Consider the following 27,563-nt stretch of genomic DNA (forward strand, 5'->3'; position numbering starts at 1 on the left):
AACGTGCTGTCTAGTAGTTAAATAGGCACTTCCTGAGCACGTCTTGTTGGTTAATGAAAAAAAAATAAATACCTTCCATCTCGCTTTTATCATCTCTTTGTGTGATTTTTTCATTATAAAATTTCTCTACATCTTGTGGAAGTACCTCTGAAGCATGAAGACGTGATTACGAATGCAACCAAGTTCGATTTCTTGTAAAAACTAAAGCCTTGCATGAACATGGTGTCCCTTTTTGCTCTTTTTGTCTTTTAAAAGGCAATAAATGATAAATTCGCACTGCACTCAAGTGCTGTAAGACCTCAATCGCTGCACCTCCACTTTCTGCCACCACTACTTCATGATTTGTACTGCACATTGCAGTGAATGTTGACCCATTTCTTTCCGTTCCCTATTTCTTGCTGCACTTTTACTCCTTTGCTTTCTGAATGGAACACGCCGTATCTTTGCTATGTTTGTAGACAGCTTTACTTTTTTCTTCTTCGCGCTGCGCGCTTTCCCTCACGGCTCCAAGGCTTCTGTAAAGTAGGCGTCTTCTGATTGCTGCTACGGCTAGTAGTAAAGCCACCTAAACGAACACTCGGGGTGATTGTTCTGTTTTTAAATACAAAAAGTATTGGCCTCTCGACTCTAGGTTAGTGCGCGGGAGTCGTCGCCATGGCCAGAAGCACTTTAACCGATTTTTACCAAGAACATCTTTACTATAAAGGGGGAAAATGTACAGTTGCCTAGGGAAGATGAACTGGGACTTCAGTTTCACTTTACTATATCAGAGGTTTTACTATAGCGCGGTTCTGTATTTTGTACTCAATCGCATAGAGCACCCAGACTTCAAATATGTGTTTGGATAAGTGTTGTAAAGGTGAGTTTAGATCTTGTGGTGATATATGCTTGTCTTCTGTGCAGATGTCATTTGTAAGACCCACGGGCCAATCTCCTCAACAAACTGTTCCTGAATAATTGTTTCCTGCGGGGAGCCAAGCTTACTACCTGGGCCATGAGCTTCCCCCGCCCCCTCAACCTCATGACTTAATCCATTGACCCTTCACTGCCAACTATCATGCTCAACACAGTCCACTGCCATTTTCCATCCATGGTGGACACTGTCCTGGAATGCACCCATGCTCAGCCTCCTATTCCTGCAACCCCTCTCGCACTACAAGGCTATAATGCACCAACCCTGCTCTACATGTCCAGCCCTTTCCATCATGACCAATGCACACTGGACCCCATCAACTCTACCTGCACTACCTGGTCATGTGCTGCTTAGTGCCCTGTTTCCAATTACACCTACTAGCCTCGCCCATATTATCCCTGTACCCAATGCATTCTGCACTGCATTTTGGCCCTCTGATGTTCTTATGGCGTGTACATGCATATGAGCTCTCAATAAAATGTTTTCGGAAAATATTTTGCTTGCCTCATTTAATTGCATGGCTTTTATGGCTCCTTAGGGAGATGACATGCAAGGTGGTATTGGGAAATGACTGCATAAGAAAACCACAATTGTCAGAGTGACAGTTAAGCAAATGGCAGCAGTAAGGGCAAGGGTGAAATAACTGCATGGCTAAAGGTGGCTTAACAGTGGCAGTGCCAATGTCACATGTGCCAATGAATACTAGTGGCATGCCAATACGTGACACTAGGGGCACGGCCTGCTGATAGCCTATGTTGGCAGTGCCAAGACAGGTGCAATGTTGGCATATAAGCCGGACCAATATATAAAAATTTAGTAATTTCTCAAAAAACCAGTGTTACGCCAATGTTGGTACCAATTTTTGTCGACGTTGGGCCGGGGTTGGTGCAATGTTGGTGTGCTGCCCAGAATGATATTTCAGCCGGTTTGGATAAAGGGGAGCAAATATATGCGCTCTTTCTTGACTACAGAAAGCATTTCATGTCGTCCCGCACAATCTGCTTTGCATGCAATTATCATTCCTGGGCGTCCCTGAAAGTATTCTTGGCTGAATAAAAGATAATCTACACATGCGAAAAAAAACTTTATCCTAAATGGTGTGACATCCGCTCCAATACATGTAATATCCGGAATGCTTCAAGGATCTGTGCTTGGCCGATTATTATTTCTGATTTATGTAAACCATTTTGTAGTAGGCCTCCAGTCGACCATTATGCTGTATGCTGATGATTGATCATGTATCATCTGGTTAGTGTTGTGCTGATATGTCTGTTCTGCAGGGCGAATTAGAAAAAGGGCCTATGTGGTGCAAGCGGTGGTATATGACTCTGAATACCGGAAAATGTTACCATGTGGAGTTCACAAAGAATAAGAAAAGGTTCCCCCGTTCATGTAGCATAATTATTGGTGCACTCAATACCACCAAACATGTCAGATACCTTGGCGTAAAGCTTTCTCAAACGTTTGAGTGGTCCAATCATGTTACCCTAATTACCGCGAAAGCTTACCATCTCCTTCATTTTTTCTGATGAAATTTTAAGAAATCTTCTTCTTAAGTGAAAGCTAACTTGTATATGACTACCGTTAGACCTATTTTAGAATATGCATACGGAACTTGGGATCCGTACACAAAAAAACCTAATGGATAAATTAGAATGGGTGCAGAAACAGGTAGCACGCTTTCTAACTGGAAATTATCGCTACACTGTCAGAGGTTCTGGGCTGGAAAACTCTCTCTTCACGCAGAAAAAATCCCAGGATAAATGTTTTTCACAATATACATCAACATAAAAATGGTATTGGTAAGACAATTTTTATTAAGCAGCCGCATTACTTGTCATCCAGCAGAGACCAAAATAACAAAATCAGGGCCTATGAGTGCCATAGTATTGTGTTTAAGTATTCCTTTCTCCCTTGCACGTTTATTGATGAGGACCACCTCTGTAGTGATGTAATGGCGGCGTCAAATATTGAGAATTTGATTCATTACTTTATTGATTCCTGACTTTAGGCTGTTTTGTGCACTTTAGTCTTGTTATTATAGAAAGCTGCAGTTTTGTTATATTCAGAAATACTGTATACTGTGTCAGTTTTAATTGCTTTATTGCTTTTTTTCTTACTTGCATGTTGTTGAATTTACTGATGTATTTCCTCGCGCGACCCCATGTATATATACCCCTTACAATAATGCCGCCCAGGTGAAGTAGGTTTACCGAATAAATAAATAAATTTCTTCGGTTTGAGGTCACAGCCCTTCTCTGACGTAATTCTATTGTCTACGGCTTGTATGTGTAATGGCTGCACTGCTCCGTTTTGATGGAATTTTTTATGTGCACGCTGTTTTTCCAATTTCAATGGTTTTTTATCGTGTATTATGAAGTGTGTTTATAAATTCTCGAATTTAAGCCGACCTAAGAGTTACATATCACATCACTTTAAAATGTTAAATAAATACGCTAGATACTCAACTTCCAAACAGCAGAGAATTGAAGAGAAAGTCAGGAGAGAAAACACCTGTTTTGCAAGTTATTTGAAACGTCAACCTATTGTAAATGCAATAGTTGTTCTCCCCTATAAACGCAATAGGTTCCCAGAAATTTGTATTGCTTCGACAAATGCTGCTGCAATTGGACATGCAGCTAACAGCACAATGCACGCAATCACAAGTTGAGTGCAATGCTTCCACCTACTAAGCTTTATTTCACTTATACAATATATCCTATTCCATTGGAATCAAATTTTTTTACCTCTCATTTCATGAACTAAAAATTCTCCACAATCGCCTTAATGCCTGCATAGCGGTAGTGGGAGCAGGCTAATAGGAATAGACATTAATTAAAACGATGAAGGCCATTTACTAGCGTGCGCATGGTCGCATCAAAAAGTACTTGCACAATTTTTTTTAACTGTTCTTTGCGACATTGTTCTAGCTTGTAAAAGTTGTAATGAAATTGATTTGCTGTTCAGAGGGAAGATAAAAACAATGAATTTCTAAACAGGCTTAGAAATTGTTCGAAAGAAGCGTTTATTTATTTTGGACCTCGTGTCTCCATGAATTCATATGCGACGTATAGTGTCATCTGTCTGCCGCGTTTAAATAAAAAGGGATATACTTAACTATATATCAGGACCGCCAAAAGTTTTGAAAGGTTTTCTTGTACTGTTTTTCAGCTCAGTTGAAGGTTTCCGAGTGACCTTAAGAAGGTCGGTGCACAGCTCCATCAGATAATCTATCAGTAAAAGGTACGCGAAACCTTTTTCGGAGAGAGTAGATGTCGATCCTATTTGGATCTGGGAACTCTTGACCTGGATTTCCTGTTATAGACATTGTTGGTTCATGATAAAAACACGAGCGTATTGCAGAATATTTTCGTCTTCCCTACCGTTAAGAGGGGTTAGGGGGTATAATATAGCAGCGGCCCCAACCCCAAGGAAGTCGAAAACAGTGGAGAGGCATAAATAAAATCGAGGCATTGACGAAAGGTGAACGTCCGAAACGGCAAATATATTTTGAAGTGATGGTAATCATTGTAGCACTGGCGACCATTACAGGTCCAAAAGATTACGCAGCTTTTGTGATACTTACGTCCACCGAGCATAGATTCTATGGTTATAATTCTGTCTTCTGTGGGAATCATGTTTAATGTGGTGGTTGCGCTCCTTTCTTTGGCGCTAGGGAAAGAATAACACGACGATTTCTCCAATATTGTTGCGCCGATTACGCCATCTGCATTCACAAGTTGTTAGAAATATGGGTTTATTTACAGGACGATCGCGGAATCGATGAAACGAGGGAACGGCCAGGGGGCGAATGGGACTGTATGTCGAGGCGGTGAATTCACAAACTAAAATTTTGGGGCCTGTATTTTCAAGTGGGTATTGTGTGCGTAAGTGCAGGCGTTCCCTTCGCTCAGCTTTAGTAGAATTGTCTACGGAAAAGCCAGCTGTTCTATGGTTCCGAGGCCAGCTGGTGAAGGAGTTACTAGCTTTGAATGCTCATAGGATCTATGACCAAACTAAGATTATGGGCTTAAGAGAAGTGATTGCGCCATCAAATTTTTAATGAGTAGGGGAAGCAGACGTGTGGGAGAGGCGTTGAGAAACACACGCAGGCTGTCTGCAAGAAGTGTAGGCAACGTATGCGAGGTGAGGTGTACAGAGCTGAAGTGTTTCTTAGTATCGATGATTCTATGGACATTTTATTTATTTATTTAGTAGTACTGCGGAGTCTTTTGACTGCAAGTAGGGGTGAGCAAAGATACAGTTAAAAAAGGTACAACAAAGTTACACGAGCTTCATGGAAGAGAAAACAGATGATGCAAAAAACAAACAAAGGTTTCACATGCGAGAGGCTCTCAAGTTATCAATAACCATTTCTACATTCGGGCTGTTCACTACACACATCGGCAGATCATTCAACTCTGCAATTGTTTTGACAAAAAAAAAAGAATGCTTAACTGCACTAGAGTATGCCCGCTATTCTTCTAGCATTTTTTCATAATCAAAACGCGTATTTCCACGCGAAAAAGGAGTAATGTAATCATGGTGAAAGGGGGTGTTTCTGTCCTTTAACAGGGATAATAGCCCTCTCCAAGTTGCACAAAGAACCACACAAGAGCACAGCCAGTCTAGGCCTTCCACAAGCGAGCTCGAGCAGCGCAGCGGCACTTTTGTCGTCTTTATCCTCGTCTTCGTGGTATTCTCGCCTACTTCATCCTTGTCTTCGTATATCCTCGTGTAGTTCACTACAATTTCCCCCGGGGCGAGGTGGAGCCATCCTGGCGACCTATGGTGAGGGCAAGAGGAGCGGATCGTAGTACGTTTTAAGGCGGCTCACGTGCACAGTTTCGCGGCCGCGATGACGCATGTCCGAAGAGGTAGTGAGTGGCTCCACGATGTAATTCACAGGCGAGGTTTGACGGATAATGCGGTAGGGGCCGTGATACTCGGTTCGAAATTTTGATGACAGTCCCGGTGGGGTGCCGGGAACCCAAAGCCAAACAAGGGATCCTGCAGGAAAAACGTGTGGCGTCTCATCTTTGTCGTGGTGATGCTTTTGGCGGCCTTGAGATTCCGATGTAAAACACCGGGCCAACTGGCGACATTCCTCCGCATGTTTGGCAACGTCTGAAAGGAGAGTACACTCGGAGGAGTCAGGACGATATGGTAAAATAGTGTCCATCGTGGACGACGCCTCACGCCCATAAAGGAGGAAAAAAGGGCGAAATCCAGTAGTTGACTGCGTGGCGGTGTTGTAAGCGTATGTCACGAAAGGAAGAACAGCGTCCCAGTTCGTCTGATCGGCGGCAACGTACATCGTCAGCATATTTCCGAGAGTACGATTGAAGCGCTCAGTCAGCCCGTTAGTTTGAGGGTGGTAGGCCGTTGCGGTCCGATGTATGACGCGACATTCGGCCAGTAGAGCTTCAACGACGTTGGATAGGAAGACGCGTCCTCGGTCACTTAGCAGCTCTCGCGGTGCGCCGTGGCGAAGAACAAAATGATGGAGTAAGAACAGGGCAACTTCACGGGCAGTAGCGGCGGGTAAAGCGGCGGTCTCGGCATACCGGGTGAGGTGGTCGATGCCGACGATAATCCACCGGTTCCCAGAAACCGTGCAGGGAAGTGGCCCGTAAAGGTCAACGCCAATGCGGTCAAAAGGGCGGGCCGGGCATGGAAGTGGTTGTAAGGGGCCAGAAGCACGAGGTATGGATGACTTCCGGCGCTGACAGGCGATGCAGGAGCGGACGTATTTGCGAATATAACCGTACATGCCGCGCCAATAGTAGCGTTGAGAGATTCTTTGAAACGTCTTGACGACACCAGGATGGGCACACTGAGGGTCGGCATGGAAAGAGGCGCAAATTTCATGTCGTAAATGGCGAGGAATGACGAGAAGCCATCGTCGACAATCAGTCATATAATTGCGGCGGTAGAGAAGACCATCTCGTAGGGCAAAGTGTGGTGCTTGACGGCGTAAAGCCCGAGAAGGTGCAGCAGCGTTAGAAGTGGACACTACGTCGATAAGCGAGGCGAGCCACGGGTCTTTGCGCTGCTCCGCAGGCATGTCAGCGATGGTTAGAGAGGAGAGGACGGGATCAGCCGCCGTAGAGCAAGCAGGTTCGTTGGAGAGGGTGGAACGAGACAGTGCGTCGGCGTCCATGTGTTTACGGCCAGAGCGATATATAACGCGGATGTCAAATTCCTGTAGGCGGAGAGCCCATCGTGCGAGGCGGCCGGACGGGTCTTTAAGAGAGGACAGCCAACATAACGCATGGTGGTCCGTGACGACGTCAAACTGGCGACCATAAAGGTAGGGTCGGAATTTCGTCAATGCCCACACAATTGCCAAACACTCCTTTTCCGTAACTGAGTAGTTGCATTCGGCTTTAGAGAGGACACGACTCGCGTACGCGACGACGTATTCGTGAAAACCGTTTTTCCGTTGTGCCAAGACAGCTCCGAGGCCAACGCCACTCGCATCAGTATGGACCTCGGTGGGTGCTGTCGGGTCGTAGTGGCGAAGGATTGGTGGCGAAGTCAAAAGACGGCGCAATGCGTTGAACGCTTCGTTGCACTCGACCGACCACGCAGTTAAGTCATTGTTTCCTCCGAGTAGTTTCGTCAGGGGTGCAATTATTGAAGCAAAATTCTGCACGAAGCGCCGAAAATAGGAGCATAGACCTATGAAGCTTCGAAGTTGCTTGAGCGAAACCGGCTTAGGAAACTCCGCCACTGCGCGCAGCTTGGCCGGATCAGGGCGAACACCTTCCTTAGAGACGATGTGCCCCAAAATAGTCAACTCCCTGGCACCGAAGTGGCACTTCTTGAGATTCAGTTGCAGGCCGGCATCAGTAAGGCAAACCAAAACTTGCCGCAAGCGCTCTAGGTGCGTAGCGAAGTCGGTGGAAAAGACAACAACGTCGTCCAAGTAGCAGAGGCAGATGTGCCACTTGAACTTCCGCAAGATGTTATCCATCATCCTTTCGAATGTGGCGGGCGCATTGCACAGACCGAAGGGCATCACATTAAATTCATAGAGGCCATCCGGCGTCACAAATGCGGTCTTCTCTCTGTCACAGGCGGCCATTGGTACTTGCCAGTAACCTGAACGTAAATCAAGAGATGAAAAGTACTCGGCACCTTGGAGGCAATCAAGAGCGTCGTCTATACGCGGAAGGGGGTAATTGTCCTTGTGGGTAATCTTGTTGAGGCGCCGTTAGTCGATACAAAAGCGAAACGAGCCATCTTTCTTTTTCACTAGCACCACTGGTGAAGACCAGGGGCTTTGTGATGGACGGATTACACCACGTTGTAGCATGTCCTCAACTTGCTCATTGATTACGCGACGCTCTGCCGCTGACACACGATAGGGGCGCTGTCGAAAAGGCGAGTTAGAGCCGGTCTGAATGTGATGCGCGACTGTGGAAGTACGGCCGAGAGGTGTGTGGGCGGCGTCGAAGGCGAAGCGAAATGTCTGTAAAAGGGCCACAAGCTGAGTCCGGTAGGTGGAAGGAAGAGCGTCATCGATGGCGGTTCGGAAGAAGTCGTCTGGCAACGAATCAGGCGTCGGATCGGACTGCAGAGCATCAATGTAGTTGCTGCGGTAGGTCTCGGAGGCGTCCAGGTCAGAGAGAAGGTGGGCTGGTTGAATAGAACCCGGAGATTCCCCACGTAGCAGAGGTACGGGGATCGATACCCCGCACCTCCACCAAGTGAAAGGGGGTGTTTCTGTCCTTTAACAGGGATAATAGCCCTCTCCAAGTTGCACAAAGAACCACACAAGAGCACAGCCAGTCTAGGCCTTCCACAAGCGAGCTCGAGCAGCGCAGCGGCACTTTTGTCGTCTTTATCCTCGTCTTCGTGGTATTCTCGCCTACTTCATCCTTGTCTTCGTATATCCTCGTGTAGTTCACTACAATGGGAATTAATTTTAATCAGATTGCTGTATATTACGTACACAAATTTCAACCTTGCTTCAGAGCGCCTTGTCTGAAGGAATTCTAAACCTAGGAAGTTGATCATGTCTTAAACACTATCTGCGCACTTGAATCTGTTACAGATGCAACGGGCTACGACGCTTTGCACTCTTTCTAATTTCGAAATATTCTTGGCTGTGTAAGGGTTCCACAGACAACATGCATATAAGAGACGTGGAAGCACAAAAGTCTTGTACGCTGCCAATTTCACGTTTGCTGGTGCCTTTGACAGTTTACGCCGCAAACACCAGAAAGTCTTCAGAGCTTTCCCGCAAATAGCATCGATGTAATAGTCACATTTAGAAGAAACTATGCAAGCAGGAAGATATACGGACCACAGCACCACTGGTAGAGGGCTGCTGTAGGGAGCAAATAGTGGAGGAAGACGATTGGTGTGAAGCTAGCGATTTTCGGAGGGCCCCAGGCAGCACACCAACATCGCACCAACCCCGGCCCAACGTCGACAAAAATTGGTACCAACATTGGCGTAACACTGGTTTTTTGAGAAATTACTACATTTTTATATATTGGTCCGACTTATATGCCAACATTGCACCAGTCTTGGCACTGCCAACATAGGCTATCAGCTGGCCGTGCCCCTAGTGTCACGTATTGGCATGCCACTAGTATTCATTGGCTAACGAGGCATTGGCACTGCCACTGTTAAGCCACCTTTAGCCATGCAATTATTTCACCCTTGCCCTTACTGCTGCCATTTGCTTAACTGTCACTCTGACAATTGTAGTTTTCTTATGCAGTCATTTTCCAATACCACCTTGCATGTCATCTCCTTAAGGAGCCATAAAAACATGTAATTAAATAAGGCAAGCAAAATATTTTCCGAAAACATTTTATTGAGAGCTCATATACATGTACATGCCACAAGGACATCAGAGGGTCCAAATGCGATGCAGGAAGCATTGGGTACAGGGTTAATATGGGAGAGGCTAGTAGGTGTAATTGGAAACAGGGCACTAAGCAGCACATGACCAGGTAGTGTAGGTAGAGGTGATGGGGTGCAGTGTGCATTGGTCATGATGGAAGGGGCTGGACATGTTGAGCAGGGTTGATGTACTATAATAGCCTTGTAGTGCGAGAGGTGTTGCAGGAATAGGAGGCTGAGCATGGGTGCACTCCAGGGCAGTGTCCACCATGGATGGAAAATGGCAGTGGACTATGTTGAGCATGATAGTTGGCAGTGAAGGGTCAATGGATCAAGTGCTGAGGTTGACGGGGCGGGGGAAGCGCATGGCCCAGGTAGTAAGCTGGGCACCCCGCAGGAAACAACCATTCAGGAACAGTTTGTTGAGGAGATTGGCCCGTGGGTCTTACAAATGACATCTGCACAGAAGACAAGCATATATCACCATAAAATCTAAACTCACCTTCTCAACACTTATCCAAACACATATGAAGTCTGGGTGCTCTATACGATTGAGTACAAAAAACACAACCCCGCTATAGTAAAACTTCTGATATAACTGAAACTGAAGTCCCAGTTCATCTTCCATAGGCAACTGCACATTTTCCCCCTTTGTAGTAAAGATGTTTTTGGTAAAAATCAGTTAAAGTGCTTCTGGCCATGGCGACGACTCCCGCGCACTACCTAGAGTCGCGAGGCCAAGACTTTTTGTATTTGAAAACAGAACAATAACCCCAAGTGTTCGTTTAGGTGGCTTTACTACTAGCCGCAGCAGCAGTCAGAAGAAGCCTACTTTACAAAAGCCTTGGAGCAGTCGGGGAAAGCGGGCAGCGCGAAGAAGAAAAAGTAAAGCTGTCTACAAACATAGCAAGGAGGCGGCGTGTTCCATTCAGAAAGTAAAGGAGTAAAAGTCCAGCAAGAAATAGGGAAGGGAAAGAAATGGGTCAACATTCACTGCAATGTGCAGTACAAATCATGAGGCAGTGGTGGCAGAAAGTGGAGGTGCAGCGAGTAAGGCCTTACAGCACTTGAGTGCCATGCGAATTTATCATTTACTGCCTTTTAAAAGACAGAAAGAGCAAAAAGGAACACCATTTTCATGCAAGGCTTTAGTTTTTACATGAAATCGAACTTGTTTGCATTCATAATCAAGTCTTCAAGCTTCAGAGGTACTTCCACAAGATGTAGAGAAGTTTTATAATCAAAAAATCACACAAAGAGATGATAAAAGCGAGATGGAAGGTATTTAGGTTTTTTTTTTTCATTAAGCAACAAGACGTGTTCAGTAAGTGCCTATTTAACTAATAGACAGCACTTTCAGGACCATGTCAGTACAGACCACTGATACAGTAAAGACCATGATATAGTAAATATTTTCGCTGGCCTCAGTGGCTTTACTATAAAGGGGTTCTACTGTATATACTGAAGGCCTATTGCCACACATTCTTCTTTTAGAGCACTTTGCGACAGGTTTCTGGGCCTGCAAGGGCATGTAGCATCTTATGACGTAGGGATGATAAACATATATGCAAAATAATATCCATTCCAGATACAAAAGAAATATATTTGGAAGGAAAAACCTGCTTCTGGCAAACCGATAACTTCAGGTGGAGGCTTAGTGTTCATTTAGAATTACAGTTCCTGAAAATATGACGGTTCAGGCTCCAGAACTTTCAATTTTAAAAAAATTCTTGAACATTCCTGCAATAGACAATATGGATTACTAAGCATGCAAAACTGGATGATATTAAAGAACACATTAAAAAATATTTTTCTGCAGTACACCAGTTACAGGCACGCATACATTACTGCGGCCAGAATAAAGAAATAATTGCCCTGACAGAATCACTCAAGCTATGTTCAATCAGCTTACTGAAGGGAGATGTGTACATCGCAGATATTCTCAAGGATGTGTACGCATACAATATTATCAAGATAACCGTACCATTTCAAGTTCCAGCTTTTTTGTTTTCACAGCTTAATTGCTTGCTGCATTCTACTATAAACAATTGCCTTACTTGTAATGTACCAAGGAATAGTTTTTATACAGTGCTCATTATAAATTAAAGACACCAGAACAACATGCACACAAACAAGAAAAGAAGAACGGGACAGAGCGCCATTCATAACTGATTTATTGTGCAGAATAAAGTACATATATATGTCACTGCCAGCATATGCGCAAGGAACCCATTCAGCATCATGTAGTTTAAGATATGTTCAAGAAGCCCATGCCTCATACCACAGCCTCTTTCTCTGAGAAAGCATTTCTTGAACACAGCTTATCTTAAACTACATGATGCTGAATGTGATGTAGCTGAATGTGTTCCTTGCGCATGTGCCGGCAGTGAGATATAGGTACTTTGTTCTGCACAATAAATCAGTTGTGAGTGGAACTCTGTCCCATTCTTTTCTTGTGTGCGTGCATTGTTACGGCGCCTTCAGTTTATAATAAATAAATACGAGCAAGCCCAACAAGAAGTTCTAGTAATCATACAGTGCATGCTTGTTCAGCTAAAATTATTACAGTCAGCCTGCAATGAGCAATCGAGCACGTACTAGAAATTTACTTTGCATAGGCAGAACAATGTTATGCTAGATCTGAGTACAATGATATCGTACTTCCTTATCAGCTAGCAGCCTACCAGGTATGCATTTTCCTTCATCACAGCTAATCATATGGCCATACCATCGGCACCCTTCCACGTGCAAGATTATATTCAGTTAGGCATACATGGGTGATTTTATGTCCAGGAACCAGGTGTGGTGCTCGGGCATCTGATTTCTTCAAACCAATTCATAGTAGTTGTTGGTATAGAGAATAGTAATCTGCCTGAGTATCTCAGGCCAAATATTATTTTCATTGCTTAAGCACACCTTAAAATACAATGCTTGATGTGACTATGGAAAAAGTGATGTGAAAAAACGATACATCTAGCATGACAGTGATTTTTCACTTTCACCCTATCACAAGTTCCTTGAAAAACCAGTTTAATCCTTACCTGAAAAGCTGTTTCGCACACATTTTATATTTCAGTATCTATAAAATATTGCTGTTTTGTGAATATATTTCAAAATCAAATTTCTTAACATCCTCACAAATAATATTTTTTTCAAAAATGGACAATATTTTGTATTCAAATTAAGAATAAGATTGTGTCTGGAGAAATAGCATTGTTTGCAGAACAAAACAGCACATACGCAAAAAAGCACCAATATCGCTCAAATTTAATGTGCAATAAACGAACTGAGAGTTCACCTTGAATTACAAGTACAATAGCCCTGTGTACATGAACTCGACAGCACCGGGTTGAATCAGCGTTGAGTAATAGCAGGGTCATCATTCTCGATCCGGCTATGTCTACATGAACTCGCTTTCTAGTGAGTAAGTATCGTAGCAGAGCGTAGCATCGAGATTCGAAGTTATTGTGCAAGTTCTTACTCGTATTTGATCCCATTGCCTTTTACTATCGAGAGCTTCGATTATTTTTTATCGTTGATGAGCGCTAAAAAGCATTCATTTCGAGTGACGCTCGTCGCCGCTCCAGAGGCTTTTTCATATCCCAGAGTTCCCCATAACTAGACTCCCTGACTGGACAGCGTCTACATGCCTTTAGATAAGCGGGTCAAACGAATTAACCTACCCCCTGCAAGCGAGTTAACGCGACCCGCTCCGCCGCCTATTTTGCTCGACCCGACTGTGTATACATGAACCCACCAACTGATTTTTCACTCGACAGACGTACTCGACCCAATTCTGCCGAGTTCATGTACACAGGGGTGGAACGCACGTGTAACAAGTAACAATGCTGCTAAGAATCCAATCTGCTTTCTTCTGGCGCATCCAGTTTTCGAAAAAAATATCTTGTCTGACAAAGGAGGATATTTGGAGTTAAGCAGATAAACAACACAAGATCCATATGCTTGCTCTAACGCATGACTCCACAGTGCACTTAAAGTTGCAATTTGCTTGGTCATGTGGCAGTTCACTAAACCGTCTGACTAGAAATGACGATCAAAAAAAAATCGGGGGATCATTTCTACTTTTATTAAGACATGAAAAACTTTTTTGTTCTTGACATAGCATTCAGAGACTGCGGGAGTTTGGCAGTTTTATACGTCTTATTTCGTTTGGCAGTTGCAAGGGGATGTAGAAAAAGAAATATGAGTAGGGAATATAAGGGGTGACAACATCCCGAAATGAAACTAATGGACCAATGATGCACACTGTGTATCTTAAATGGCGTCACTGGTAACATCAAACACAGAAAATCATCCTTGAGTATGACAAATTTGAAGCCCAGGAGGTGAGTTGGTTGTGGGCAGGTAGTTCGAAAATGGCAGTCCCCCTGAGGGGTAGGCGGCAAGATCACTGCCACCCATTATGGGGTGGCAGTGATCTGCCCTGGCAAGCATGCAGGCAAAGGTGCACATATATAAGAGCAATAAATCCACAAGGAATGCACGCCTGAATGAGCAGCTGCACTAATAATTTCCTTTTGCCTTGCAGCCCACCCCTCCTGCACTGTAAGCAAGTCTGCTCTGTTTTCCGAACGCAGAAGCATATGCAAAAACAAACAGAATGTTCTCTAAAATTTACAAAATTTGAACGAGCATTGCATGATGATCTCCTTTCTGCAAAGGTCTTGCTCTAGGGTTACAGAATAAATTCATTGCAGCTGCGAATAAAGCGAGTTGGGAGCTAATGGCGAATCTCAGTGGCTTGGGGAGAGAATTATTTATAATTGTCGCTTTGAGCAAAGTAAATAGCCTGGTTTACATCAAAGTAATATTGCATCTACATGGCTGAAGCCAGTGTAGGCAACCAGAAATGTACAAGCAGTCAGTAACTGCATGTCTGTATGAACAAATATACAATGCAGGCAGCAGTAATGAAGGCAGAGTGGAAGGCAAATAATCTGAGCAATACTGAATGGCTTTTTCTCTGCAACCTCAATACAGGCTTCCTGCGAATTCTTGTAATGCAAGAATAATCAAGTATGCTATGTATTCGACCACTGAAAGCACCTGCACTCCCATGTTACACAAATGACTACTACTTCGTCAGTTCAACAAGCTATGTCTGTTATTGTGAAATATTACACCACAGGTTCACTCAATCATGCCTCAACTTGAAATAGTCACATACTGTTGAAATAAAGCAATGAAATATAGCACCAGCTATTAAAGCACTGCCAGGGACATGAAGGATATTATTTTCTGCATACTGGTGGGCAAGACTTCTGAACAAGTAAGTTTTGAGCTAGTAAAATGCCAGCAGAGCATTTAAAGCCTTTATATAATGCAAAACAAAGGCAGTGTGTCATACCTACCGAGGCAATGTTTCCTTACACACAGCATGTTTCATGGCAAGGCTCCCACAGTTGTTGACAGGTTTGCAGCACCAAAATGTTGATGATGTTGTCTGCCTCACATTCAGGCAGCAGCACCCCTTTGATGGCATATGATTGCTTGTGCAAAAGCAGTGCGATGATACAAGTGGAGCAGCTGGACTGCAGGCGTTATAGAGCAAAGAGCCCTAAATGCAAGGAAAGAAAGTCTCCATTAAATCGATGCCTCTAAATCATGATAACAGCATACCACGGCTCTTCTCTGTTTAGTTAATCTATAATTTCAATTGAAAACTGTCTCAAAAAATGGACTAACTGCAACTCTATGTTACACATGGTATAACATAGCTGTGCCAGGGCGATGGGGCGATCAGTTAGCATAACGACCGGAAAATGCATACTGATGTTTCATGCTGTCTTGATGCTGGAGCAAAGTGTCATGGTGCGAAGAACAAAATTAAAAGCAGGCACGGGCGCCAAACGTGTGCTACACAACCGACGCGACTAGAAGTGTGCACAGTCATAAAATTTGAGCCCGACCTGGGCCTCATGCTACAAACCCGAACCCGGCCTGGAACAGAAATTGCCTGAGCCCACCCATCACTCACACTGAAGGCTCCGGCCCTGCTGGACATGCTATAACAGACCAGTTACAAAACCTACAAGTCGGCCTCCCTGTGAGGCAGGAATTCGTGCACAGTGGCGACAGAACCTGATTCAGGAATAATAGTTAGGTGCAGTACATGCATCTACCACAGTCCACGCTACTTGGGATGCAGTTCCCCACGCACAGGCCATTGTCAGAGAAAGGTTTTCGGGCATTCTTAACACTGGAATAAAGGGGGGAGCACTGTCACCCTAGGGGTGAAGAAAGAAAATTTAGAAAAGGGACACTAACCGGAGAGGGTAATAGTGGGGCGACAATGCGCACGCGAATTACTGTGACGAATGGGCAAGAGGCGCAGCAATTGCCCTACCCGTCAGGCGATGTGCTAGCACTGTACCCAACTATTAAGGTCTACGCCGCCATTGTGCAGGAATGTCTGCCGCACAGGGAAGCTGACTTGTAGGTTTTGCAACTGATCTATTGCAGCGGAAGCAACGATACAGAAGGAAAAAAATAGGCGACAATCCCTGGCGATGCATCGCGCGACGACGACGCCAACGCCTGTCGCTGACGCTGGTGCACATCGCACAGAGCGAAGGACCTCAGCGACAGAGACGCGTTTTCAGCATTGCTTTGTTAGCGCCGCCTCTTCGTTTGGGAAATGAGTACAGTTACGCTATATCCAGTTTCTTGCACTAAACAGCAACACTGATGAAATTTCTTGAAAAACGTCGAGCCCCCCCCCCCCCCCCCACACACACACACAAAAAAAAAATGGTCCAAGCGCAGCGGCGCGCTACTATACTGCGATGCAGACATGATTGAAAGCAGTGGCGTTTTTCTGCAACTTTCGAAAATTCGCAATATCTAGCCACACTAGTCTTTTTTCTTTTGCAATACTACCCTACCAAGCTTTTACTAAACCGTCTCGATGTGCTCGCATATGCACGGATCAGACGAAATGAGCGTCTGCAGGATTTTCACTCATACCGGACTAGGGAAACAAACTTTGCATGCAAAAAACAAAAACAAAACGAAGGTGAGTACCCCAAAGATTTGTGATTGGCTGCCTCGCGAGCTGGTTCCAGCATCGTGAGCGATTTACTGAAAACCCAGAACCTGGGCGACAGCGCCGAGCGGCAATGCTTTAGCGGTCCTCAGCGCACTGCGCATCGTGCTGCCGCGCGAATCATGCGGTTAGCGTTTTATCGCACCAGACACGAGAAAATATGCTTTTGCCCGGACTCCGCCGACTCCGCCCGAGGAGGTCACCCGAGGGAACCCGAGCAGCCGAGCCATGCAACGGCTATACGCCGTTCCAGCCACTGTAACGCCGTGAATATCCGAAGTTGGCTATTAGGGCTACGATGCCACGCAGTTGTTTACTTTAGGAAATTAGTACTCTGCAAAACAGTAACGGTTTAACTAGAAATAAGCTGCAAAATGATCGGGATCAAGTCGCGCACACTTAAAAACCACTTTTGAAAAGTGAACAACGTAAGAAATATGCTAAAAGAAGACAAATCTCCCTAGTACATGGCTTACGCAGCCTGCAGCAACAATGAAATGTTAGACAACGCTTGTAATTTAAAAAATGCTCAATCTAAGAGGCTAATATTTTGCTCCAATATACACAAACGCTTTATGAAATCTGAAGGAAAAAATTTGAAAACTTACATGGCATATTTCTTGAAGAAAGAAGCATTTTCCGTGCGCGGTGCCACCGAACGTCGAGCCGAGCGAACGAGTGGCCGTTGGATGGACGAAAGAACGGAGCGCCCTCTTTGAAACAAAATAAAACTGTCGCCGTCGTGCCGGTTAAGCGATTGTCGCGTCATCCTTCGAGCTTTTTAGTGATCGCTTTTTCAGCAGCTCGATGGTCTCGGTTCAGTACCCTCCGTTTAGCAAGCGTTTCCTAGATGACAGGACCTGAACCAATCTTGAACGATGCGCTGCTGCTGCTGCTCATCTCTGTAGGGCTCTGTGCCAGCAGCGAAGCTCGTCGTCGCCCTGGAAAGGCGCCTAGCTGTTTTGTTTACAACACCCAAACCTGTTCAAGTTGTATTTTGTGAATGCTGTGTTCTACTACGAATAGTTTGCTAACCAACGAAAATGCTTTCATACAATAGTGCTCAATCGAGTGGAATATTTCAATCACCCTGAAATGAGGATTTGAAGCAAGTTTGTTGAAAATTATTAAATTATTGAGCTAAGCATCTCAGTACCACGACTTGCCACCTCTTTATAAGCTAGTAACATACGACGCTTACATTTTTTTTTTTCATATATCCGCACCGTCAGCATCATTCTATCTGCTAGATTAGTCGTTTATTGGCCCGATTTATTAGGCGCTTGTCTCTTTCTCACGGTTTAGTTTCTAGCGTATATTTTATTGGCCACGAAAATGAGGTAAAAGCACATTTCTTTATGCAACCTGTTATGAGAGCCCGGAAACGTTTGAAAGAAGTCTCCAGTCTGTTAGCGTTCGTTTTTTTATTACTGCACAATTCCTTCCCCTGGGCGGCGGCCGCCCCTTGGACCCTGAGTGGTGCGTGGACCCGTCCACCGCTTTGGCGCACCTGCGTGGATTTAGACGCGCGTATGCAACCTCGGACCTTGCTCGCATCGCATGCGGTGAGAGAGTGCGATCCGGGGAACGACAGGAGTGCGAAGTGCGCGAGGACGGGATTACGCGGTGCGTCAGCACGGAGAGCAGGCGCTGGAAAACTGTGAACGAGCGTGTGCGAAACAAAGATGTCATTGTAATCCAGTTGTTAATATACCCATTGTACCTTTTCGTATTTTATTTGTTTTTCCAGTCTTTTCTTTCACATTTTTTTTTCGTTCTAATGCTAACAAGTCCGTGTACATGTGGGTATCTTCACTCCATACACAATATTTGTAAAAAAAAAAAAAAACTACCTTCGCCGCGCGCGCCTGTAACTGTTCCACCACGGAGGTAGTTAGAGAATAAATAAGCTTTGATACCGAATTAAGATTAATTGTAAAACAATGACTGCTTTATTTAGTTTTTGAACTCTACAGTTATTCCTTCTTGCCATATGTAGCGCAAGCATTGTCTTGCAGTGAACGACGACGGAATCGCGAAATTGGGGGTGTGAATAAAAGCGGAGAAACGTTACAGACTTCTTTTTTTCGCACTTGTGCGAAAAAAAGAATAAATAAACCAGAAATTCTAAAATGATGCTATCCATGCACTTGGCATGGCGTCGAATCAAATGTTGTTCTGCTGAGCTGTCGCTCTTGTATACTGGCCGCTACACGAAGCTATTTTGTGTTTCTATGAAATTCAGTGTGACAAAGAACCACGCGGATATATTTCGCGTTTCAAGTTCTTGTGAAATGTGGAAGCCGGCCCGCCGCCGTGCCGCGGGCGACTCTAGCTGGCTCTGCGATCATTTTTGCCACTACAGTGATTTGAATATTCGAGGCTTGTTTAACAAATAGCTGGCGTACTCGTTTGTCGAATGAGTGTTTCAAGATAATCAGAGAATTTACCAGTACCGCATGTGTCCGATATTCCATCAGTGATTAATGCGCCATGGTCATTGCAGTCGTACTTTTGATTATACACGTATGGAATGAGTCTACTCTTGTAAAGCCTGAGACGTAAGTTACGCTAGCTCTACGTATGTCAAATAGGTATATGAAAGAAATAGAGCCTTAAAGTATAGCGGCTGACGCATTGCGTCGTAAATTCCCGCCCGGGCGGCGGCCGTGTGCCCCTTGAACCACACGTGGAGCGTAAAGGCCTGCGTCTTGGATTGCATCGCGCAGCGTGTAACCCGACATCCTCACCTGCAGAGCGCATCCACTCGGGCAAGTCGGCGCCGCTGTTACTGGCGCCGTGCCTCCTTGTTTTTCTTCCTTTGTTTGTAATGTTTTCAATGCACCTAGCAAGCAGCGAACAGTGCGTCCATATTTCGGCGCGAGTGAGTGCCATCAGTGGACTGGAACAGAAGCACGTGGTGTATCGTCAACAAGAGCGGACGCTTGAGAAAAAACAAATGTGCGAACGAGTGCGATGAAGAAAAGTGAAACTGTAACCCAGTTATTTATTTCAGCATAACCCTAATATTATTCATACTGAGATTGTACGTGCAGTGTTTTCTCTCCATTTTTTTCTAATACTTCACTTCTTAGAGCGACAACGAAGCAGGAAGCGTCGATACGATTTGCCATATGTGGGAACGTCCATGCATGTGCGGACCGACGTTTAATTTACCGCTCAATAACCCAGCTTTAATTTAGATCACCATTGTTAAATCGTTTATGCGAAAGTATGTGCTGCGATGCTTCGTATTCGTATAGCTTAAACCACACAGTGTATTTTTAAAGTGTATTTCGATGGAAGCCGCTCGCCATTGTCGATCTGAGTCACGTACGGCCTTAGTAGGCTGACGCTTATCGCTCATTAATTGCATCGCACTACATGCGTGTCCTGCGGTAATCGTCTGTTTGAAGCCACTGTTGTTAAAACTAATACACTCGGGGGCAAAGAAATTTGCTAAAACATTTGGAATTCTCTTCACTCAGAGCAGCAGGAATCGCTACGGGAGCAGCCATGGAAGAACCTAGACCATTACCGAATAGAATACAAAAAATAGCAACCATTGCCTATGCACGATATATAACATGTCGTTTTGATTCTTTCTAATCTCCCGGTCAGCGTGGAGCTATTTATCGCCGCCGCCCTGACGGACCAGCAAACGGTGAACTTATTGATATTTGATGCCGTTGACCGATTGTCGGTCTCCTCCAAATTCGTCACAGTATACATGTGGATTGATTACAGTACCCGCTTAAGTCAATGAAGATCTAGTGTAAAAGAACATGGTGTAATCCCAAGCAACATCAACAACAGCTAGGTGGGATTAAAGCAAACACGACGGAAACTAGCACCGTGGAACTATAACTATTTAGACACAAGATTTCCAAAGCATTTAAAATTGCAAAGGTAACTTGAAAACATCGATTATAACAGCACAGTTAACGAATCCAAGTATTAAATGAGCTTGCCAACCGCAAAAGCACGCTAATGCGATTTCCCACGGAATATTTCCACCCACATGCTAATTTGCATCTAATATTGACCAGTAGGTGAAATAGACAAGACAATGTTCACTAAACTGTATGCCAATGCATCTGGCGGGACATGGTAACAGAACTGACAGTATTGTTCAGCATATGCCATATATTAGCCAACGTCAGTGGAGTAATGGCTAACGCTGTTCGATATAGCCATCCTTATGAAAGGGCAATGCCAATACCGTTGATATGTAAGGTATGCCAGTGTATATCTGACATTGGCGGGCCATTGTAACAGAGCTCACTTTATTGTCCAGCATATGTCGAATATTGGCCAACATCAGTGGACTGATGGCTAATGCTGTCCGTTATAGCCATCCTTATCTCATGGCAGCGCCAACACCGGTGATACGCCGGATATCCAGGCCCATCATTGCCATCCTTGTATAATGGTACCAACAATATTGTGAGGGCGTCGGATATGACGGGCCAATGTTGTTATCATTATAAATAGGTACGAACAATATTGGTTACCAATGGAATCCTCAGGGCCAGTGTTGGACGTGTTATAGAATGGCACAACCAATACCAGCCATAGGATGGCAGCGCTGGGCCTACATAGGGCTGATCTTTGCCAACTCACTGACAATATTGGCCCGGGCTCTTGTGCTGCCTGGGGCAGTCCTCACCGTAACCTTCCGCTACAGTTTTCGAGCGCCGTTTGGGTCTGTATGCATAGTTTGGCTGTGGCCTACCTTTGTGGATGTGGACATTTAGTGCGGGATGAGGGAAAGGCAACTGCGCCGAACCAACACAGAAAATCATGAAGCCTTTCCCAAACGAAGTGTGAGGAGTAAAGAGGTGCCTTTGAACGGGCCGACCAGGCCAATGCAAGAACGTATGCTCATTATGGTGAAAACCTTTCGCGGTTGCAGCGACGTCTTCGTTCACATTTAGCTGTTTGATGTACAGGACGCGTAGGATACCACTAGCTGCCCGTATCAGGGATATAACTTTCAAAGCCATCATGAGCGAGCGTGTTAAAAAGCCTTGTGGCGCTAAATTACAGCACTGAAAAACTGCCTGCAGTTGCCAGGACGAGTCTGAGCTGTTTCTTCATTCATGGCGTTAATTCTCCAATCAACCGCATTTGCGCAACGGAAGTAACCAGTGACGACCAGGCACATGCAGATGCGTGACACCATGCGTGAGGTGGCACTGGGTACTAAACATGCGGCGCAAACGTTTCGCGAGTGTCGCTATGGGAACCATTCAGGAGGATGGCGTCACAGTGGATAGCAACCAGGCATGGAAGGGCCACTCATCCAAACTTGAATGCAGAGATGGCTGGGTGAAGGTTTGCGCAATCAAACAAAGCGTTCTTTCCTCTTTCATTAACAGGGAATGCTTTTATGCAAAGTAGACTCTGCAGGCAGTGCAGTTGAAGGTACACTCTACTCAGTGAGACTTCCAACTATCTGATGGCTATCGTATCTTAGTTTGTGCTCGATAAGGGAAGAATAGCCAAACCGGCCGCCACGAGGAAAGCGGGCACGCATTTGGGCAGCTACGAATGCAATTTTGCTGCAGCGCTTTACTCTTATTGCTTCGGGCCATGGGTTCTACCCCGCGATGCCTGTGGCAAGTCGTACTGATCGCGATAGCGCAAATTATCGTCGGTCGCTGGTGCCAGACGAGACAACAGTCATAAATGAGGGTAGCTTGGCTACGCTGCCAACACAAGCAGGAGCAAAAGCGATCGGTCGTTTTTGGGATTCCTACCATTCCAGTTCTCGGCGCCACGAATGCAAGTGCGATCTAGGTGATTATTACGCTAAGTTGTTAAGCTTATATCTGTCATTATGAAACACCACAGAAAAAGACGGACCAGAGAAAGGCGGACCCAAAGCAAGCGCTGTGGTTCCGTCTTTTCTGTTGTCCGTCATCGCTTACGCTGTTTCATAATAAATCCATACCAAATAGATCAATCCAACGTTTTGCGAAATTATATCTTCCCGTTTTTTCAATATTTTTCCTTTGGAGTGCGCGATGTAGTAGTCGGACGACAAGGGTGAAAAAGATGAGGAGGAAAGGCAGGGAGGTTAACCAGTAAAAGCAACCGGTATGCCACCCTGCACTGCGGGAAGGGGATGAGTGGATATAAAAGTTGCGAGAGAGGGATAGTTGAAGTTAATGCAGTCACATAACAGACACGCCACATCACATTACGTTACAGTCATGTCATAGCAAACTCAGTCTTTCGATTAGGCCTGTGCCTGGGAGGCGAAAGCCTCCCAGGACGACAAGGTGCAACAGGAAAACTGATGTAATAAACCAAATTTGTAATAAAGTACTTCTCTTCGTATATGTTCTAGGATAATTAATATAACTACAGAGGGGAGAAGAAGAAGAAGAAGAAGAAGAAGAAGAAGAAGAAGAAACGGACGCGAAACAAGAAGATGTCAGACGCAGACAAGAAAGACACCAGCGACACTTCCTCCACTGTGTCGACGAGTACGCTGTCGAGCCGTCGTTCGTACAGCGTCGAGAACCCTGATATGGCTTCAGGGGTGCTCGAAGAGTTCGGAAAGGTCTGCAGGTACATGGAGCTGCAGCTATCGGGCCTGAATGAAGCAAGCTATACGGTTCCATATGCGAACGGTGAGAGTCCCGCACTGGTAAATATTGAGGAGTCAAATACAGTCAGACGACCTGAAAGCCAGAGATCAATTCTCAAAATCAGCGTGACGCCCAAGGACCTGCCGCCGTCCGCAACTCAAGGTGAGTACAATCAAGGTAACGTAACCGGTAAATTTAAAAGGCTCCTAAAGGCACTCTTAAACTAATCATTACCGAAGCGTTGAAAATCGTGCGCATATCTCGGACAGAATTTATTCGCCACTAGTGGAAGTTAATATTTTTGTTTATTTTGGTTTATGGGGCTTAAAGTACCAAAGTGGCTAACTCAATGAGAGGCGCTATAATGGAAGGCTCCAGAAATTTGGACCACCTGAGGTTGTTCAACGTGCACTTACATCGCAAAGCACGCGACCGCCTGCTTTTCGCCTCCATCGAAAAACGGCAGCCGCGGCCGGGATTCGATACCGCATCTTTCGGAACAGCACTCCAGCCCCCTAACTACTGCTCCATCGCGGGCGGCGGTTCTGTCTTTTCAATTTCGAGGCGGCGGGTTTTAGATGGGTGAATAGCGTGTGGTGATCAAAGTTCATAATAGCTGGTATAGTATATGGGCGCTTGGAATATACAGCGATTTCAAACTTTTGCTTCTGTCCTTTTGATGTTGTGGCATAGAATCCCCATGTGGCGAAGAAGTAAGTGTTTGGTGTACATTATTTTGTGACCTTATGTGGTAGGCGGCTTTCGCCACGCCACACATGATACACCAACGAGCCTCCTTCTAACTTCAACGGTTGGTCAGAATGTCGAAACAGGAAATTTTCCTTCGCCACTTGCAAAATGTGAATATTATAACCACTAATAGTGAGTCGGAAAAACATTTAAATAACTAAGAATGGTCCTAAAAGCACAGCAAATTGGCTTTCCAGTTTTCTCAGCAAATTGCAGCAAACACATTTTGATAAGGACGAATGTGGAGAGTGCAGAGTGGCCTGTTGGGCGAGTTGGTTGAACATTATTTAAAAAAGCGCTAGAACGGGTTCCGGGAGAAAGATACAAACACACATGACGCTGAATTTAGTATACTTTAAATAAATAACAACAATTTATAGTGTTATTTGGTTTTGATTTTAGCCTATTACTTCTGTCCCTATGAAGCACGGTTCACGCTTGCAGTCTTGACAATGGTCGACAAGATTCCCGTCCCTTTTCCGCTCTACAAATTCTAGCGCTCACGGATCCTATCATTTAAACAGCGTCTTGTTTGACCAACGTATGTCTTCCCGCATGTCAGCGTAATCCTATACACAACCGTTTTTTCGCATGCGACCGCAAGAATTTTGTGTTTCTTATCGCAACCACTGGCGTTCCTTTCTAGGAAGGTTACTATATTACACAGTTCTGCCAACTTGTCTGGTGTGGAAAAAAGCTACCTTTGTTTTCACCCGAGCAGCAATTCTCTTCAAGTTACGCAATACCTTGTGCATTTATGGGATCCCGACTGTAGTTTGCTCTTTTCCTCCTCTATCCTGTCTGGCTGCTGTTTTTTGGCGTGAAGATTTTTGAGCATACCTACCGCCACCGAGATCAATATCTTATCTGAATATCCTGCGTCTTTAAGCCTATCCACTTGCTGCTTAAAGATATCCAAGATCAATTTTGGGCAAGATTTTTTCCAGTGCATTTGGAAAGCATAGCTTGACAATTGCTCTCCTCACTAGTTTAGAATTGCGGAGCTAAATGGCAAAAAACCTTAGTTACATCTGGACTAATGCATACAGCAGGTTTCGTGTTGAAAGAGCAAAAGCCTGACATCAAGGAGCCGAATGGCCCCTTTAATCAATTTTTCATACGTAACTGTTAGCGGCTCCAGAAATTAATTGAAAACTGCATGTACCTCTGCTACAGCAGAGTCGCAGGTACCTTTATGATGGTTAAAAAGCATCAAAACATCATCCAGAAATCTGAATGCTTTGATGCCCTGATCTTTAAGTTCCTTCAACCGTGGAGCCGATAGATTGTCCCAGTAAGCAAGAAAAGTGTCCCTTACGACTGGCGCGATGCATGATCCTATGCAGACTGCCTGTTTTTGACAATACACGAGGCCGTCCAAATGACACACATGGAACTGAGATAAAAGTTAACATTTCAAAAACATTGTGCACAGACATGCCAGTTTCATTTTAAAACGGAATATTTCTAAACCGAACGAACACTGACCGATCCTTATAGGCACAGCAGAAGACTGTTCTCTCCTACATACAGCGTTGTAACTATGTGGCTGCTCACGAAATTGAGAAGGCAGCCTCGGACCGCAACTGCCTTCATAAAGTCGCATAATTGCCGCCGATCGCGGTAAGATCAGGACGTGGCAAGATCAGCCTGCGGAAACAGTAAGCGCACTATCCTGTTGAAAAAAGCAAAGCTGTGGTGTCGTGGCGTGTGCTCTGCGGTGCGGTGCCGTGCTGTGCTCTAAACCTATTTCAAGATTGTGGAGAAAGACGACGCTGCAGCTACGTCTGGTTCTTTCTTGGGTGCTGGTGTGCTGTTCTGCATTCTTCTCCTGACTGTTGGATTCTGTCTTGTCCGCAAGCCTGACCGTTCTCTCTGCCTGACCGTTCTCTCCGGTGAGGCCATTTCACGTCGGGGGATTGGCCAGTATTTGTTTTAAACCGAACTTAGATTTCATGTACAATTAGGCCTATAATGTCTCTAGCTTCCCCAGGTGGGGGTTCGGCATCCTGGTTTGCCAGTCTGCCAGCCCAAAGCTTGGACTTGGAATCTTTCGGACGAAATGGAATAAGTATAATACCGGTGGCAATTGTACCAATTGGGGATGGATTCCTGAAGTTGAAAAATCCAAAAATAATCCAGGAGCAGCTAAAGGCTGTCACCCCCCACTACCTAGAAATCTCTGAGGTGCGTCCGTTTGGCAGGAGAGGTATCCTATGTAAGTCCTCGAATATACAGTGTGTGTCGGACTTGCTTCGATGCACATCGTTTGCATCAATGCCTGTTAAACCTTTTATACCTGAACAGCTGGCATGTGCAAAAGGTATTATACGCGGCGTGGATTCGTCGGCTTCTCCACAAGAAATGATTGAGGAATTTAATGAGGCTGGCATTGGCATCGTATCACTATTCCGTTGCAGCAGGGATGCTGGTGGCTCTAGGGTGCCGACAGAATCAATGATAGCGACGTTTGCCGGGGCTAACTGTCCAACAGAGATTAAAGTATGGCCCATTGTGTACCGTGTAGATCCCCTGCAGCCTCGCCCTTTGCAGTGCAAAAACTGCTGGCGATTCGGACACAGCAGCAAGGCGTGCAAATCCGCATCACGCTGCAGACTGTGCGGAGACAACCATTCATCTGACATGTGCACTTCAGCTGTGGTAATTTGCGCACTATGTCACGCAGATCACCCTGCTGATGATGGTACATGCCCAAAACGTGCAGATGAACAAACTGTCCTTAACATCATTCAGCATAAAAGGTGTTCTAGAGCAGATGCCTATGCACAGCTAGACCATAAGAGGAATTCGTATGCAGCTTGCGCAAAAACAATACCTTCAGATGTGGAAACAGGCATAACAAAGTCGGTTGTCTCAGCTGTAGAGAAATCTCTTGAGGGTTTCTTCGAGCGTATGTTAAGCACGTTTACAGAAGCTGTGTCACAGGTCATAGCTACAAAGATTAGTTCGACCGAAATTGCAGCTTTGCAAGTTGGCAACCCTGATACAGCTGAATGCCATGCTCCTATGGTTGCTAGGGCTTCTGCTGAGGGAGATTCTACCCAGACGGCGCCTGCTCCTTTTTTGTCAATGAAAGTACAGGGACAGGGTCCTGTGGATACCCACGTGTCCACCGTTTACCCATTGGATGTAGAGATGACATGTTCGTCCCAGAAGCGTCGCGCTTCTTCCTCTCCCTCAAAATCCGCCCATTCTAACACTAAAAGTAAAAAAGGTTCCCCTAATCCTCAGAATAACATTGATGTCTTAAAGGAGGCTGTTACAGCCTCCCGGATTCTACAGTAATCATGGCGGGGTTAAAAGTACTACAGTGGAATTGTCGTTCAATTGCATCTTCGTTTCACGATTTACA

The 27,563-nt window shown here is 45.1% G+C and overlaps 1 long non-coding RNA gene across 1 annotated transcript; it reads right to left on the bottom strand.

The window, feature by feature from the left end:
• Positions 1-9,726: 9,726 nt before the first annotated feature.
• On the bottom strand, positions 9,727-17,567 carry LOC146175008 (uncharacterized). Its single transcript, XR_014702072.1, has 3 exons — positions 17,450-17,567; positions 15,148-15,353; positions 9,727-10,233 (listed from the first exon to the last, which is right to left on the bottom strand). It is a non-coding gene; the product is annotated as an uncharacterized LOC146175008 (long non-coding RNA).
• Between the last annotated feature and the right edge of the window lie 9,996 nt (positions 17,568-27,563).

Source organism: Amblyomma maculatum, chromosome 11 (genome assembly GCF_055883805.1).
Source record: "Amblyomma maculatum isolate TAMU_Amacu chromosome 11, ASM5588380v1, whole genome shotgun sequence".
Lineage (NCBI taxonomy): Eukaryota > Metazoa > Arthropoda > Arachnida > Ixodida > Ixodidae > Amblyomma > Amblyomma maculatum.